Source organism: Rattus norvegicus, chromosome 14, assembly GCF_021556685.1.
Source record: "Rattus norvegicus strain SHRSP/BbbUtx chromosome 14, alternate assembly SHRSP_T2T, whole genome shotgun sequence".
Lineage (NCBI taxonomy): Eukaryota > Metazoa > Chordata > Mammalia > Rodentia > Muridae > Rattus > Rattus norvegicus.
Window position 1 is genome coordinate 35369666 of NC_141547.1, and position 15335 is coordinate 35385000.

At 44.0% G+C, this 15335-nt stretch overlaps 1 protein-coding gene and 1 long non-coding RNA gene across 36 annotated transcripts in view; one reads left to right on the plus strand and one right to left on the minus strand.

Annotated features, from left to right (window-relative positions):
• Fryl (FRY like transcription coactivator) overlaps positions 1–15335 on the plus strand; it is a 233939-nt gene that overhangs the window by 42746 nt on the left and 175858 nt on the right.
• LOC134481842 (uncharacterized) overlaps positions 577–15335 on the minus strand; it is a 23716-nt gene continuing 8957 nt past the window's right edge. For 2 of the 7 annotated variants that reach the window (XR_015637406.1, XR_015637402.1), the window contains exons 3-4: positions 14171–14288; positions 9887–11863 (exon numbers count right to left, since the gene is read on the minus strand). This is a non-coding gene — a long non-coding RNA (uncharacterized LOC134481842). Of the gene's footprint in view, positions 934–2772; positions 5315–9886; positions 11864–14170; positions 14289–15335 lie in introns of those variants that run through there. The other 5 variants (XR_015637407.1, XR_015637403.1, XR_015637404.1 and 2 more) reach the window with 5 other exon arrangements.

Here is a 15335-nt window from a genome sequence, read left to right on the forward strand (position 1 = left end):
GCACAGTAGTTACCCACCTTGATGGTGTTTAAGTGAACATACAGTTCAGTGGCATGCAGCACATTCTCGCTGTCACAGCTCAGTCATTGCCCCCTACACTGGCAGACCCTTTTCATGGTCCACAGTTGAGCTGATTGAACAGAATGGATTCATTGTATCCATTCAGTCAGTGTAACTCTATCCTCATCCATACCCGCTCCACACAACCATAGCGTTACGGCGTTACTCTCTGTGTAGAGCCTGCATACTTCGTAAGTGGAGTCATATCAGCTTTTCCCCTGGCTTCTTCCCCTCAGCACAATGCTATCAAGGTCATTTATGTTGAGGTGTGGATCAGAACATTCTTTAAAAAGACTGAACAGGTGCATTGTGTTCAGGTATCACATTAAAACAACCCTGCTGCAGGGGCTGAGTTGTCGTCTGTTTTGCTGCTGTTGGGGTGCTCTTCTGTGAACACTGCATTCTAGCCCATGGTGTTTTCACAGTAACGTCTCCAAGTCCACTCCATGCTATAGAAGAGGGATTGTGTAAGGTTGGGAATACCAGGACAGACACGCCATAATAATCATTCTCTCTGTAGTTAAGGCAATAACTGGTTATACTTATTTTATTTTGAAACATAATAACTTATAAGACATATTATTTTACAGTTATCTGTAATAGTCTCATGGGTCCCAAGACATACCCACAAAAGAAGATACGTTGAAAGGAGTTACGTCCTATTGTTTTCCTCGTATAAGAAACCGTTTGAAGATTTCAGTTGATTTGTTTAAGTATAAGTAGGTGGGACTGGAGAGACGGCTTGGCAGTTAGATGTACTTGCTGCTCTTTTAGGGGACCGCAGTTCAGCTCACAGCTCCTGTGCCAGTTGGCCACAGCCTGTGACTTCAGCTCCAAGGTATCCAAGACCCTCTTCTGGCCCCTGTTGGCAGACTACAAATGTGTTTGAGTGCATGCACACACATACATATAAACAGGCTATGTTCTTATCTCTCTTCAGTATAAATTGTAGTGTGATACATACCTTGCTTTCTTTGATCTATTCAGAAGATCACTCCTTGCTCATTTTCATGTATCTTTTCTTTTTTTTTTTTTTTTTTTTTTGGTTCTTTTTTTCAGAGCTGGGGACCGAACCCAGGGCCTTGCGCTTCCTAGGCAAGCGCTCTACCACTGAGCTAAATCCCCAACCCCTCATGTATCTTTTCTACATCCATATAGCACCTCATTGAATGTACTAGCATTTGGGTTGTTCCTAATCTTTTGCTAATATAAATTATACTGCATCGAATACACACATGACATTTTTCATTTCCCTGTGCCACAACTTCGGGCAGATGCTTAGATGTGGACTTGCAAGGTCAGAGGCTAAGTGAACTTGCAGTTTATTAGATATTGCCAGATCTTCCCTGAGAATTAGTGTTCTCATCAGAGCAGTGTCTGTTTGTATATACCCAACCATGTCATAAAATAGGTTTTCAAACCCTTGGGGGTTTTGCTATGTTAATTTCCACCCTCTGTTTGGATGAGGTTGTTTTTGATAGTCAAGATGCATTTGTATTTCTGCTTCTTACCTGTGCCTTCCCTTAGCCCTCCTTCACTTTGAGTTTCTGGTGGTTTTAGTTTTGTTTTGTAAGCTCCTTTGTTATTAGGAATATGAACCCGAGGGTTCCTTCCTGACAGCAGAGATATTCTCTAATCTGCTTCCTGCCTGCTTCACTCTTTTCTTATCCTTTCCCCATTAGTGGTAAACGAACCTTTTGAGGTTCGATAGTTCGCCTTGTATAACCCAGACTCCAACCAATTCTTCAAACATTCCCCAGGTCGGGGCTTTATCCACAGAACCAGTATTCTGGCCTCCCCTGTATCAGTTAATGGCATGGCTGCCATCCTAGTTGAGAAATGGAAGGCCCTCTGTGGGTTTTTGTAAGATGAATGCAGTGAGTATCGCTGGAGTGCCCGCCAGAGTTTGAATCCCTGCGGCTTGGCACTAGGCAGCCCGTCACTATCCCAGTCCTCAGGCAGTGGTCTCCTGCTGGAGTCTATATCAAACACAGCTCTAATGTGTGGCTAATGTGCAGAGAGAGAGAGAATTCAAGGGTCGGGGCATTATTAGACTGGAGAAGTTACGGGTTACAGTTTGGTAAACTGACATTTAAGCTGAGATTAGGGACTTAGAGTTAGGCCTAAGCAGATGAGCACAGAGCCTAGCTAGCTGGAAGGAGTCATCTCATTTGCTTTGTAATCACCCCCCAACACCACCCCAACACACACCAAGGCTGGGCCGGTAGAGCGCAGTGCAAGATCATCCCGGTGTGGTAGAGTTCATCTTCATATCAACCTGACTGGATTTAAAATCAAGAGTGGCTCATAGCTCCTAGTGTCCGCATGTTTCCAGAGGGATTAGGGAAGGAGAGGAAGGGACCTACCAGGGCCACTATCACCTGTGCTGAGGGCCCAGCCAGACTAAATAACAAACCAAAAACATAACCACAGAAACCTGTTCTCTAAAACTTCCTTTCTCAATAACTTCACTGAGGAATAGTGATGTCTTGCCTAGGAATGAGGCATGATGTATCTTAGGTTCCTGATGCTTCCTCCTTAGCCAAGCACCCATAATGTTTTCCTTCCTCCCTTAGCTTCTCCTCAGCCTTATTTTCCATCAAACACATCTGTCCACCCCCCTGCCCTTCGTTGCCTAGAGGCTCACTCCTAACTATTCCCCCTAATCCACTTACGATCCTGTCTCGACAGGTTGATTTACGTTTGACTTACACATCCTGTTTTCCTTTGTTGCCAACGCCATCTCTAAGATTTCACCGCAGTCTCTGCTGTGTTGGAGGTACTCATGGGTGTATTTGGAGCGGGAAGAACTATATTTTTCATTTCAGAACTGTTGGGACTGGAGAGGATTTTGGTGTGTTGTGTGAGATTAGGAGGGAGAGGCAAGCCTCAGGTGTACTGCTGCAGGCACCTTGAGTAGAACCTTCCAGAAGTGACCTCCCTCCACAGAAAAGCTTTACTTGTCCTTTGGAGCCTCTTTACACTTCAGCACAGTAATAACGCCTGTCTCGCCACAGAGCTTTGACAAACGTGTGTTTCCATGGCACTTGAAGTGGTGCGAAGTCAGAACTCTAAGAACTCCGTTCTCGTGTGGCAGAGAATGACCAGTAAGGTCACAGACAGGGAGTGTATTTACGTTTACCTGTGGCTTCCTCTCAGACATCATCTGGAGGGTTCATCCTCCTCACCAATTTCTAGATTAAGAGGGATCCTTCGCATGTTGATAAGGCTAGTTTACCCGGTGCGCACGCTGGCTTTTGTTTGTATTTCAGGGTCAATCACCATGTTTTCTTTTGTGAAGAGACAGTATTAGTGCTGCTTGTAAAAGGACTTTTATTTTTCATTAAAAAAAAAATCTTTCTAGGTTTCAGCTTGTTCACACCTCTGTCCTCTCCTGTCTGCTTCGCACTCTTTCTTTTAGACGAGGTTTGCTTCTGTTCCTGGTGCTCCGTTTCCAGGAGCTCCACAACGTAGCTTTTTCTGCTCACATTGCTCTAATACCTCTTCCAGTTAATTAATTTTGTCTTCCTGAGGTTTCAGGGGTGTTAAAGTCCCCATTGAGCAGAGCAACGTAAGCCCAGTAGTGAAGCTGGGCCAGAGGCACAAGGTGTTTATTCAGTATTCAGTATTCTCTCAGCAGAGCGTGGAGTAAGGCAGAGGGGCCCACGGACACGCAGGGAAAACGATGATTCGGTGGAGGGATTTTCATGTAAGCCACAGAGGTGACAGTTGAACCTTCCTGTGCTTGCCAGACCTGCCCTCCAAGGTGGACATAGCTGACATGCAGACAGTCACAGTATTGAAGCCATTAGTGCCCTTCTTCAGGAAGTGTGCACTGTAGCCTGGAGGTCATATTTAAGAATCATGGCTGAAATGATGCTGTTGCTTCCCTTTACGACATTGGTCACCGGACTTGAGTAATCAGACCTCAACAAAAATAAAGGATGGGGTCTAGTCTATGACATATAAAATAATCTCTGATGGTTTCTTTTAGTTTCTTTGGTTTTGAGAGTTCTGATCACATGAGAATGTATTAGAATCCCGGAATCCAATGTAAGTTCGTACAGCAGAGAGCCAGATGTTTGGTATTTCCAGGTCGTTCAGTCCCGTGTCGGTAAAGACGAGCACATGCACACGCTGTGGTTAGCCGGATTAGAATGCATGCGGAGAACCAACTGCAGCCAGTCCCTCCTCGTGGCTGTCGGCAACAGGTGCTGCTTTTGTTGTTGTTGTTGGGTTCTTAATTAGCTTGAGTTTCTAGGGTGTTATTTCTTGGGGTGCAGCGAAGCAACTCTGAATTCTCCCCTTCTAAATTTGTAGTTTTCTTAGACCAAAGTTAACCACCGTGAAGAGCTGAGCCTGTCTGTGGGTGGGGTTGGAGGGCGTTGCAGACTTCCACTCAGGGGCGGGAGGGCTCTCCCAGTTACGGGTTATGCTCTGTAAGAGGAGAAGACGGTTTTGGGGAGTGTTTGTTCTATATGGTCATCTGTCGTGACCAAACCAACTTGGAATGCTTCGTTCCCAACTTTGAAATTCGTTGTTTTCTGTGTAGAGGATGTTGATCTGAATACATTACTGATTATCTTTTACAAATTCCTAGTGAGGAACCATTAATCTGTGCCCAGCACAATACTTTCTTTCATAAACGTGGGGAGGGGGCAGTAGCTCACAGCCACTTCGGAGGGCAGAGCCAAGAGCTGTTATGTAACTTGAGTACAGGAGAGCGTCTGGCTCTAGGTCCCGGCACACTGGGAGTTGTGCTGGGGAGACTTACAGTGAGGTGGTACTGTTTTTTGAGCTTGACGATGTAACTTAAAAGGCCTTTAAAGAATCAGCCTCTTGGAGTGGGAGGTGGATCTGGAGGAGTTAAGGGGAAGGACTGGGAGGTGAATATGGTCGAAATTAATTAATGCATATGTGAAATCATCAAGAAATTAAAGAATTAGTCTCAACCTCAGCTCTCCACATAGAAGCAAGAAGCGTCTGGAGTTGTCTCCCCTGTTAGTCTTTGAGTGGAGAAGGCTGTCTCCTCCTTCACTCAAACCAAGCCTATCTCTTTTGTACATGACTGACTGTCTCAGATGTATGCGGAACTCTGCCAGACCACCTGAAACACATGCATATGTCTGTGGACCCCTGGAAGGTGGCTCCTGTGGCTAAGTGGTATTCATTGTAGGTTCTAGGAGCTCTGTTGGACGGCCACACTGCTCCTGGCTGTGGAAGTGTCACTGCAATAGGCAGTTTAGAGATGTCCCTAAAAAAAAAAAAAGATGGATTCTCAAGCAGCCTGTTTGACCTTGACATGGCCATGGATGACCTTGAATTCCTAAGCCTCCTGTCTCCACCTCTCAAATACTGGTTTGTACGTGGGCACCAACATGCCCAGTTTATTTGGTCCTGGGGATCAAATCACGCTAGGAACTTGGTGAATTCTGGCGAGTACTGAGCTGTATTCCCAGGTGCAAAGACACATTTTCCCTTAACAATCCTTGATATCTAATCCCCACCCCCACCCCAACTTCCCCAGCCCCACCTCCATCCCATCCTCACACCCAGCATCTACAGGACATCTTAGTATTCCTATTTTCTTCCTTCTTTCTTTCTTTCTTTCTTTCTTTCTTTCTTTCTTTCTTTCTTTCTTTTCTTTCTTTTTGCCAATGTAAACATTTTATTTCTTCTTTTCTTTTGTCTTTGTTTTTTGAGACTAGTCTCCCTTCTTCTTCCTTCCTCCTTCCTCCCCCTCCCTCCCTCCTTCCCTCCTTCCCTAATCGCTCATTTCCCTTCTCTCTCCCCATAGCCCTGGCTGACCTAGAACTCACTATGTAGACCAAACTGGCCTCCTACTCACAGAGATGCACCTGCTTCTGTCTGCTGCTGGGATCAAAGGTGTGCACCCGGCAAGCAGCCATTTCTTGAAGGGCTTCTTTCTCCTGAAGCTTTTAAAAGCCTGCTTGGACTTAGCAGCAATTCATGTTAAGAGAGGGAGACTGAATTGGATCTGGGCTTTAAAATTGCTCTCATAAAGTCTTGGAAGTTGTAGAACATCTTCAGATGAAGACCAGAAGTCACATTTTTGGGTAAAATTCTAGATATTTTCCAAGCAATTTAATTTAAAATGCCAAGGTCACAGAAAGGTTATAGAAAAGTAAATTTGTGCTGTAATTTTCAGGAGATTATGTGAAAATGTTGTGTTCATATTTTTATAGACTCACAAAACTACAAGGAGTCACCTTATTGTTCTTATCAAATGTGATTATGGATTAAAAAAATCAAGAACTCTTAAGTAGTCATCCCTGTCTCTATGCAAATTAGACAATAACGAACTATTGGAAGTTAGTGTATACAGGAGCACCTCAGATACCTTTGAAAAGTTCTGTTTGTTTGTTTTTGAACAAGCTATTGTTTTTAAGGCACAATGTAGAGGGGTCTGTGCAGCTGAGAGCTGTTTGACTGGGGACCCACACAGGTCACAACCGGATTGTGAAACTTACTGTTTGGTTTCTTTAGTATTGGGCCTATGTTTATGCTTATTTTTTTAAAATCATGAACAGTGAATTTCATTAAAAGACAAGAAAAAAATAGGATCATCAAAACTGAAAGCTAGTAATTGAGTGAACTTTAGAATAATGTTAGAGTTGTTTTGTTTGTTTGTTTTGTTTTGCTTTGTTTTTTACGGACTCTTTGTGGGTTTTTTTTTTAATGTTTATCACATTCATATTGATACATATGAACACACATATATTAACAGTTAAATCTATCTCTCTCTATATATGTATACACACACACACACACACACACACAGACACACACAATTTAGAGCCTGTTTATGAGGTTTCAAATAATGCACAGTGAGATTGATCTATATCCAGTAGTTCTTGGGTATCTTATATTTCACCAATGGGACCTTGACAGTTATAATAGTTTGCATACTGTCAGTTGAATTTAACACATGTGTCTTTCGTGTTTTTACTATTTATAGGGAAGCCACTTTTCTGGTGTCTGTGGGAGGTGAACTCGTGCGTGCGCCCTTTAGGGAGCTCAAGCCCCAACCTGTTCTCTGAACCGCAGGGTTTTTTGTCAGGAAAACACTTCAGAGATCATCCTTTCAAGAGAGTGTCTAGACTCTCACTCCTTGAATCCCACCCACCATACCCGTCCAAGGCTCAGTAAATGGGAGGAGATTTAGCAAACCACACTCCTCTCCCACGGCTATCCAATTTTAGGGAATTATTTTAGCAGATAATGATGGAGATATCATTCCCCCACCTGAATAATTCAGAGCCAGAGTGCTCCAAATACCTCCTCCTGCACATGTGTATACTTGGCCGTTAAAGAAAACATACTTGAACAAGCTTTTGATGTATGTTAAAATTGTGGTGAAGGTCTTGAGAAGGGTTTGTACCTTTGCACTCCCTTGTTCCCCTTGTCCTCAGTCCTCACCATTGTCACCTACTCCAAGGTCAAGTGCTTTCTATTCATAAGTCAGGCGACACTTCCTCATAGTATACCTTGGTAAAGGATGTGGGCTCCCCCACCCCCCTTTAAATGCTGTTCTAGTTCATCTGCCTCTGGATACACACGAAACTCTACTGCAAACCAACTCTGCAAGTGCTTGCGATGTGCCTAACTTGGTACCAAGATGTGATTTAGGCACCAAGAGAATTTGGATTATTTAATATTGCTGCATAATAAAGTGACTTATCAAATGTTCCTGTGGGCACACACAGAGGCGTGATTGTGCTTTTGAAATGCACGATATAAATACTGAGGCTGTTTTGGCGAGCCAGCACGGCATGCCGAAGGCATGGTTTGGAAAAAGGCCTTGGAGTGTGTTCTTATCTGTGGGAGCTACTGACAAGTCCAGTGGAGATTCTAAACGCTGTACTTGTTTGCTTCAGTTCCGCCTTTGCCTTCCTTCAGTCGTTTTGGTTTTGTTCTTTTTATAATCATCGAATCATCTGCCTTCGAAGATCTTGGTGGGCGTGTTTTTATAGATGTTATTTAAATCATCATATTTCTTTATTAACTTTCTCTATTAACGTTCTAAGATTAAGAAACAAAACAATGGAGTTAAATAACAACCCCCTCCCCCTCATCTAGATGGAGGAGAGAGGAGAATGGGCCTACGTGAGCCCACTTAAGCTTAGCCTAAGTTTTCGTTCAGTCCGTGGATGCTGCCCTGGTGTTTCTTGTAGCCCTTGGTTATTTTGATGTATGTCCTCTGTCATAACACTCCATCCATAAATATTTTAGTGTGGGTTCCTAACAGACAAGGACTCCCGTTTTTTTGCTGATAAGCTAGAATCTTAATCTTTTGGGGAGAATTTATAGAAACTGAGAAACACTAAAATTTAAGTGTATGTGGGAGGGCTACTGTAGTGCTCTAAAGGAAAAGAGAGATATTAATTTGTATCATATCGTCTCTTTGCGTGTGTGCCCCTGCACTCGGAGATCCAAGGACATTGTTTGGACATTCTTGCCATCTACAACATGGGTTCAGGGAGTTAACTCAAGTTCTCAGGTTTGGCGCAAAAGCCTTTATCATGAAGCTGTCTTGCTGGGGAAGAATGAGATCTTTGAAATGGAATAAATGGAACCAAGAAATTCTCAACAAGTCCTTGTACCAAAAACACGACACACATTCTGATAAAACACCAAAAAAGGGCTTTTAATGCATGAGGTACAATGGGGGAATGGGCATTTTTGAGCAGTCAGTGTTTGCTTGCATCCCAGACAGGTCAGTCTGGGAGCAGAGCCCATTACATCCCATCCCATTTGAAATGGAAGCTCTGTTCGAAGATGCATTCTTGAGGAGGAAAACCATGCACACACCCTGCCAGTCAAGACACTGCCGTACTACATGTAGCCATGAAGATGGAGCTTAAAGCTTAGCGGCAGAGAGCGGAGCAAGTGAAGATTATATTGTTCAGTAACCACTAGAAATTGGAGGGAAATGTTCTGTGTAAAACGTTTAATGAGTAAAAAGCCCAAGCAAAGTTTCTATTACTATGAATCCGTAATAGAAATGTAAAGATGTTTAACTTCTAAATCTAACCTGAAGCTGGAGAAATAGCCCAGCTTCAGACCACTCAGTCCTTCAGAGGACTTGGGTTTGATTCCGGTACTCACATGGCGGTTCACAGCCTTCTGTAACTCCAGTTTCAAGGGCTCCAGCACCCTCCTCTACTGACCTCGGTGGGTACCCCGTGTGTTGTCTCGAGAACTCATTCTCTCTCTCTCTCTCTGTCTCTCTGTCTCTCTGTCTCTCTGTCTCTCTGTCTCTCCCTCCCTCCCTCCCTCCCTCCCTCTCACTCTCTCCTCCTCTCCCTCTGTCCATCTCTTGCTCCCTCCCTCCATAAAATAAGAACCATTAACATTTTTAAAAAAATAATTCCTCATTTTTCAAATGTATCAGTGCTTTGCCTTCATGTATGTGCATGCAGTTCCCAAGAGACTGGGAGAGGGCATCAGGTCCCTGGAGCTGGAGGTTGTAAGCTGCCTTGTGAGTGCTAGGAACCAAACCCCAGTCCTCTACAAGAGCAGCACCTCCTTTTCACACAGCCTTTTAGGTCTTAGAATTTTGACTTTCATCTCTTCATTGGGAAATCATTGCAGACTTTGCTGTTTATAGCATCTGTGATATGTTAAGCAAATGCAGATTGCTGACCACATATCAAGCACTGTGTCAGTGCTTTTCATTTTTAATTCTCACGTGGCCCTGAGAGAATTTATCACTTTTATTTATGGGTGAGTTAAGGAGTGTAGTTAATCATAAAGATGGAGTCACTCTATCGGGGTGTAGTCATTGCTTTTTTTTTTTTTTTTTAAAAGATTTATTTATTTTAGGTATACAAGTGCCTTATTTGCATGTACACCTACACGCTAGAAGCAGGCATCAGACCCCATTACAGATGGTTGTGAGCCACCATGTGGTTGCTGGGAATTGAACTCAGGACCTCTGGAAGAGCAGTCAGTGCTCATAACTGCTGAGCCGTCTCTCCAGCCCCTAGTCATTGCTTTTAAATGTAATTTTATCCTCAATAACTGGTAAGGTACTGTAAGTATTTTTTCCTTGGTACTTACATTACACACATTGATTGCAAAGTTAGTCAAGACTGTATTTGGCTTTTTTTAAAATGATATATTTCATCTTGTGAATATATCAATATTTCCCTTCCACTGTTTTGTTCTTTGGCCACTGTAATATTTCATTCTCCCTAAGAATAATAGTAAATTGAATACCTTAATTTTGATACTGGATTCTTAAGGTAATTTTCAAGTATGTAATGTACTTTTAGCATGTTTTCCTCTATCCCTCTCTCCTCCGGTTCCCTGCTGTTGGTTCTCTTTATCCCTTGGACAGTTTTGTTTCTACTTTCATGCCGTCTGTACATGTATAATTTATGCGTCCACACAAAACCTGGGACCCGAAAGTGAGAGGAAACGTTCGCTATTTGTCTGAGAATGGCTTCTTTTGCTTGGTATGATCATCCCCAGCTTTATCCATTTTCTTGCAAATGACATGTCCTTCTTTTTATTGTTTGTGAAGTTCTCACCCTTCCCCTTTCCCCCACCTTCAGTTTCCCCCCTACTTCACTCCTCGTTTTTTTCCTTCCCAACTTCATGTGTTTTGAATCTACTGAGTCCACTTAGTATTCCTGGGTGTAGGACCATATACTGGAGTATGAGGAACCTCTCAGGGTCCGCATCCCTGAAGAAAACGGGTCTCCTCCCTCAGCAGCCCTCAGCTGGGGAGAGCTTCCATTCCCTTCTCCTGTCCATGCTGGGATGTGGGCTGACTTGGTCTTGTGCCTACAGTCACTGTAAGTTCCTGTGTACAGACTCTGGTCTCCTGCAGATAATTCCTCTCTCAGTATCACACTGTCTTTTTAGACCTCTCTCCTGTGATGATCCCTGGGGTGTGTGTGTGTGTGTGTGTGTGTGTGTGTGTGTGTGTGTGTGTGTGTGATGTCCTGTTTAGAGCTGAGAAAACTCCTTGGTCTCTTGTGTTCTGCACTTGGCCCAGCAGTAGTGGTTCTCTGGATTAATCACCCTCTCTTGTAGACAGAGTATCCCTGGTGAGGGTTGGGAGACTAATAAAAGTGCTCATTTTTTTTTTTTTTTTTTTTTTGTGACAGTGTCTCATGTAGCTCTGGCTGGCCTTGATATGTAGACCAGCCTGCCCCTGCCTCCTGAGTGCTGGAATTATCAAAGGTGTGTGTCACTGAGCCCAGTGAGGGTTTCTTTTTGTGCACATCCTTTAAAACAAACTTTGCATGTGCATTCTTTCTGATCATCTTCTAGAATTTGCTCTGAGAAATGACATTACCAGATAAAGGATGATAGATATCTTAAAGCCCTTTGATTCAAGGGGTGAGACCGAAGGTGACAAATACTATTCTTCTTTGAGTTTGGAGAAGTTGTTTCAGCGCAATAAATGTGGGAGAAGTAGGTCATCTAAATCTTCAGTGGGCATTTGTGCTTCTCTGGTTTCTTTTATGGATGTCAGACTTCACTCGGCTTGTTGGGAGCAATAAACAGAAAGAGGAAGGGAGATTTATTAAGCTGTGGCCGCGGCTTGCTTCATGACCTTGAGCTACCTACTTGTCTCCCTCTCTTTGCTCTCTATCGCTGAGCCGTGGAGATCGCTCAGTCGATAGAAGTGCTTAGCTTGCAAGTGTGAAGGCCTTGGTTCACTCCCCGGAACCCGTATGAAAAAGCTGGGCGTGGTGGCCCCAGTGCTGGAGAGGCAGAGACAAGTAGATCCAGGGGCCGAATGGATGAGCTTTAGGCCAGTGAGTGACTGTATGGAAAGAGGTGGATAACAGGATAACAGTCCCAAGGATGTCACACACACACACACACACACACACACACACACACACACACACATGTGTGCATGCGCACCCATACCTGAACTCAAATGCATATTAAAAGCTCAAACTGCAGATCCCTTGTCTGACAGCGTACAAATGATGTTTGCTCTCGTAGGGGCCATAATTAGGGAAATGAAATTCCATGGTTTAATGTTTTAAAACTATAGATTCAATAAATGTACACATTAACCAGGGGTCTTAGTGACCTAAATATGGTCCAGCTACTATATTTTTAAATAAAAAGACTCCCCCCACCCCCCAAGTGGAGCACATGTTCCCTTTCTGTGACACACAGGAGCCTAGCATTGGTAGTTTGGGGCTGGCTGCTCATTGGGAAACCTGCTGCCAAGCCTGAGGCGCCCACTCTGCTGTCTCAGCCCACGTGGAGAAAGAAGAGACCCAAACCGCACAAGTTGTCCTTTGACCTCCACGTGTGTGCCATAGTCTGCAATCGAGTGTGCATACACACTCGGGATGAATAAAAATTTAAAAGTTAAAAAAAAAAAAAAACCCTGACTTTTTAAAAGTGATAAGGACTCTGTTCTGTGTTCCTCCCGAGTGTGTCTCCTAGCATCTCCCTGCGTAACTTCTGTGAAGACCTGAACTGTAGGTTTGGGTCATAGCTTAAGGTGCTGGAGGAAGGCTGGAAGAATGATTAATGAAACCAGGAAGTTAGGCTCCATGGGAGGCTGACGAGATGAGGCTCAGGTTATTCTGGGAATCCCAAACAGGATTCCTATGGTATAATCTGACTGTCTAGGAGTTTGTGAGCTTTGCGGGTGCTTAAGAATCAGTGTGCATAGTTTGGGAAGCTACTGGATATGGTAGCCGACAAAAGTAAGAGTACAGAGTTGTTAAATAAGTATGTGTGTGCTGGGTGTGTGCACATGAGTGCTTCCGTACGTGAACATGCTCAGAGGATGTCAGGCGCCTTCCTCTATGACTCTATTTCTTGAGACAAGGTCTTTCTGTGAACTGAAGCTTGTCACTTCAGCTAGGCTGGCTGGTAGGCGGGCGTCTGGGACCGATCTATCTCCACTCTCACATCCCCTTGCTTTTACAGAAAGTGCTCTTATCCACAAAGCCATGCTCCAGTCCCTGAAAGAGGGACTCTTTATGATAGATGGTTCTATGGTAAACATTCTCAACTCCCTAAGGTTAGGTTACTGTGTATTTTAATTATTTTCACTTGTGTGTTTTTATGTGTATTTTCATATGTTATCTTACTTTTTTTTTTTCTTTTTTTCGGAGCTGGGGACCGAACCCAGGGCCTTGCGCTCGCTAGGCAAGCGCTCTACCACTGAGCTAAATCCCCAACCCTTTCATATGTTATCTACAGGGCTATGTGCATGTAAGTGCAGTGCCCCAAGGAGATCAGAGGTCCCGGGAGCTATAGTTAAGGGAAGTTGTGGGCTCACAGATGTGGGTACTGGAACCCAGGCTTGGCTCCCTGGGTAGTAAATAGGTAGTAAAACAGGGCTAAATTTAGAAGATGTAAACTCTCCTTTAGAATATTAGTGATAGAATCTAGGGCAGTGATTCTCAACCTTTGTGGGTTGGCCAACCGTTTCACAGAGGTCACACGTTAGATATTCTGCATATCAGATATTTACATTGCAATCCGTAACAGTAGCAAATTACAGTTATGAAGTAACAATGGAAATAATTTCATGGTTGGGGGTCAGCACATGAGGCACAGTAAAGGCTCACAGTGTTAGGAAGGTGGAAAACCCCTAGGCGAGGGGGTTGGTGTCTTCACACACTCCATTTCCCCCAGATGGTTCTAGTCTACAAGCATTTATCAAGCGTGTGCTTTCTGTCAGCTTATGTGGGTACAGTTACAGTAACAGAGTGTTAGAAGGTGGGGGTAGAAGGACATTTTTGAGTTGGAGACATATTCTTTCTGCATTGATTTCTTGGGACTTCTTCCATTGACCCCCCACGGTCTTCTGGTGTTTAAATATAGGTGGGAATATTCTATTGATATATTTTTGATCTCATGCCACATAGACTTATGATAGGAAAGTTTTACTAAAACTACATATTCATTCGTCAGTGCTCAGGAAGATGGGCATACTGGCGTGTTCTCATCTGGTTCAGTGATGAAGCATTTCTAGAGAACTCCCTAACATTGTGAATGGAAAATCTGCTGATTGCCTTCCTTAGATCAAGTACCGTAACGCTGCTGTTCTGGGTAAAAAAATGCAAAATCAACAGAACATTGACAGATTTACCTGCTGAGCACGGTGCTCTGTCAGCAGAGGACGTGGAGGGTGTTTTTTCCTTTCTGTGGCACTGCTTGGTTACGCAGCTCAGATCATTATACATCTTTGGCAGGTTTCGTGCTATGATCTGAGATTATAGAGATTATATTAGGCACAATTCATTTCCACCGTCTTTAAAGTTAGAACTTTGGGGCCAGCAACATGGCTGAGTGGGAAAAGACACAGTGTGAGCCCGATAGCCTGTGCTGGGCCTCTAGAACCTACGTGGTAAGAGAGACCCAACCATCTGAGTTGTCTTCTTCCCTCTGGTGAAACTGGGCGGGTGGAAGGCGATAAAGCACCGGAGAAGTTTAAATCTACACACGGAGAGCTGTGATGATTGTAATGGATGTGAGCCACGATGATTTTAATGGATGTGAGCACCCTTGCCTCCTTGCTCCCAAAGACTGCGGGGGTCCTTATCTAACTTTGAAAAGAGATTTACTTTTGTTTTTAATTATAGATATGTGTGTCTGCATGTTTGTCACATGGGTGCAGTGCCCATGGAGGCTAGCAGAGGGCGACAGAGCACTTGGGGTGGGAGTTACAGCAGCCAGTGCTAGGAACTGAAACCCAGGTCCTTGGAAGAGGAGCAAAGACCACAGCCCCCCTATCTCCCCCCTCCCCATCTCTGCCCCATCTCTCCCCCTCCCCTATCTCTCCCTATGTTTCCTCCTCTCCATCCCTCCCCCTCCCCAATATCCCCTTCCCTATCCCTTCCTCTCCCCATCCCTCCTTCTCCCCACCCTCTCCTCACCCTCTCCTCATCTTTTCCCTTCCCCTAGCTCTCCCCCATCTCCCCCCCCCCCCCTTTTAGCACTATCATTTTATGAGACCGTGCAGGACTCCTGAATGCTAATGATAGGCAGATATCATGTCTTGGAATGAACGCTGCACTTTATCTTTTTTGCTGAAGTATGAGATGCACTTCTAGGCTGCTGGATATTTGGTATTCTTTCTAACCTGGTGGGGGAACCCTTTCTTGTAACATTGTGTAGGAAGGCTAGTATTTTCTACAACATTGCTTTAAGGATTTATTCTGTCATTTTATGTGTATGAACGTTTTCCTCACATGTATATGCCTGGTGTCTGTGGAAGTCTGAGGAAGGCATCAGATAGATCTACAAGAATTGGA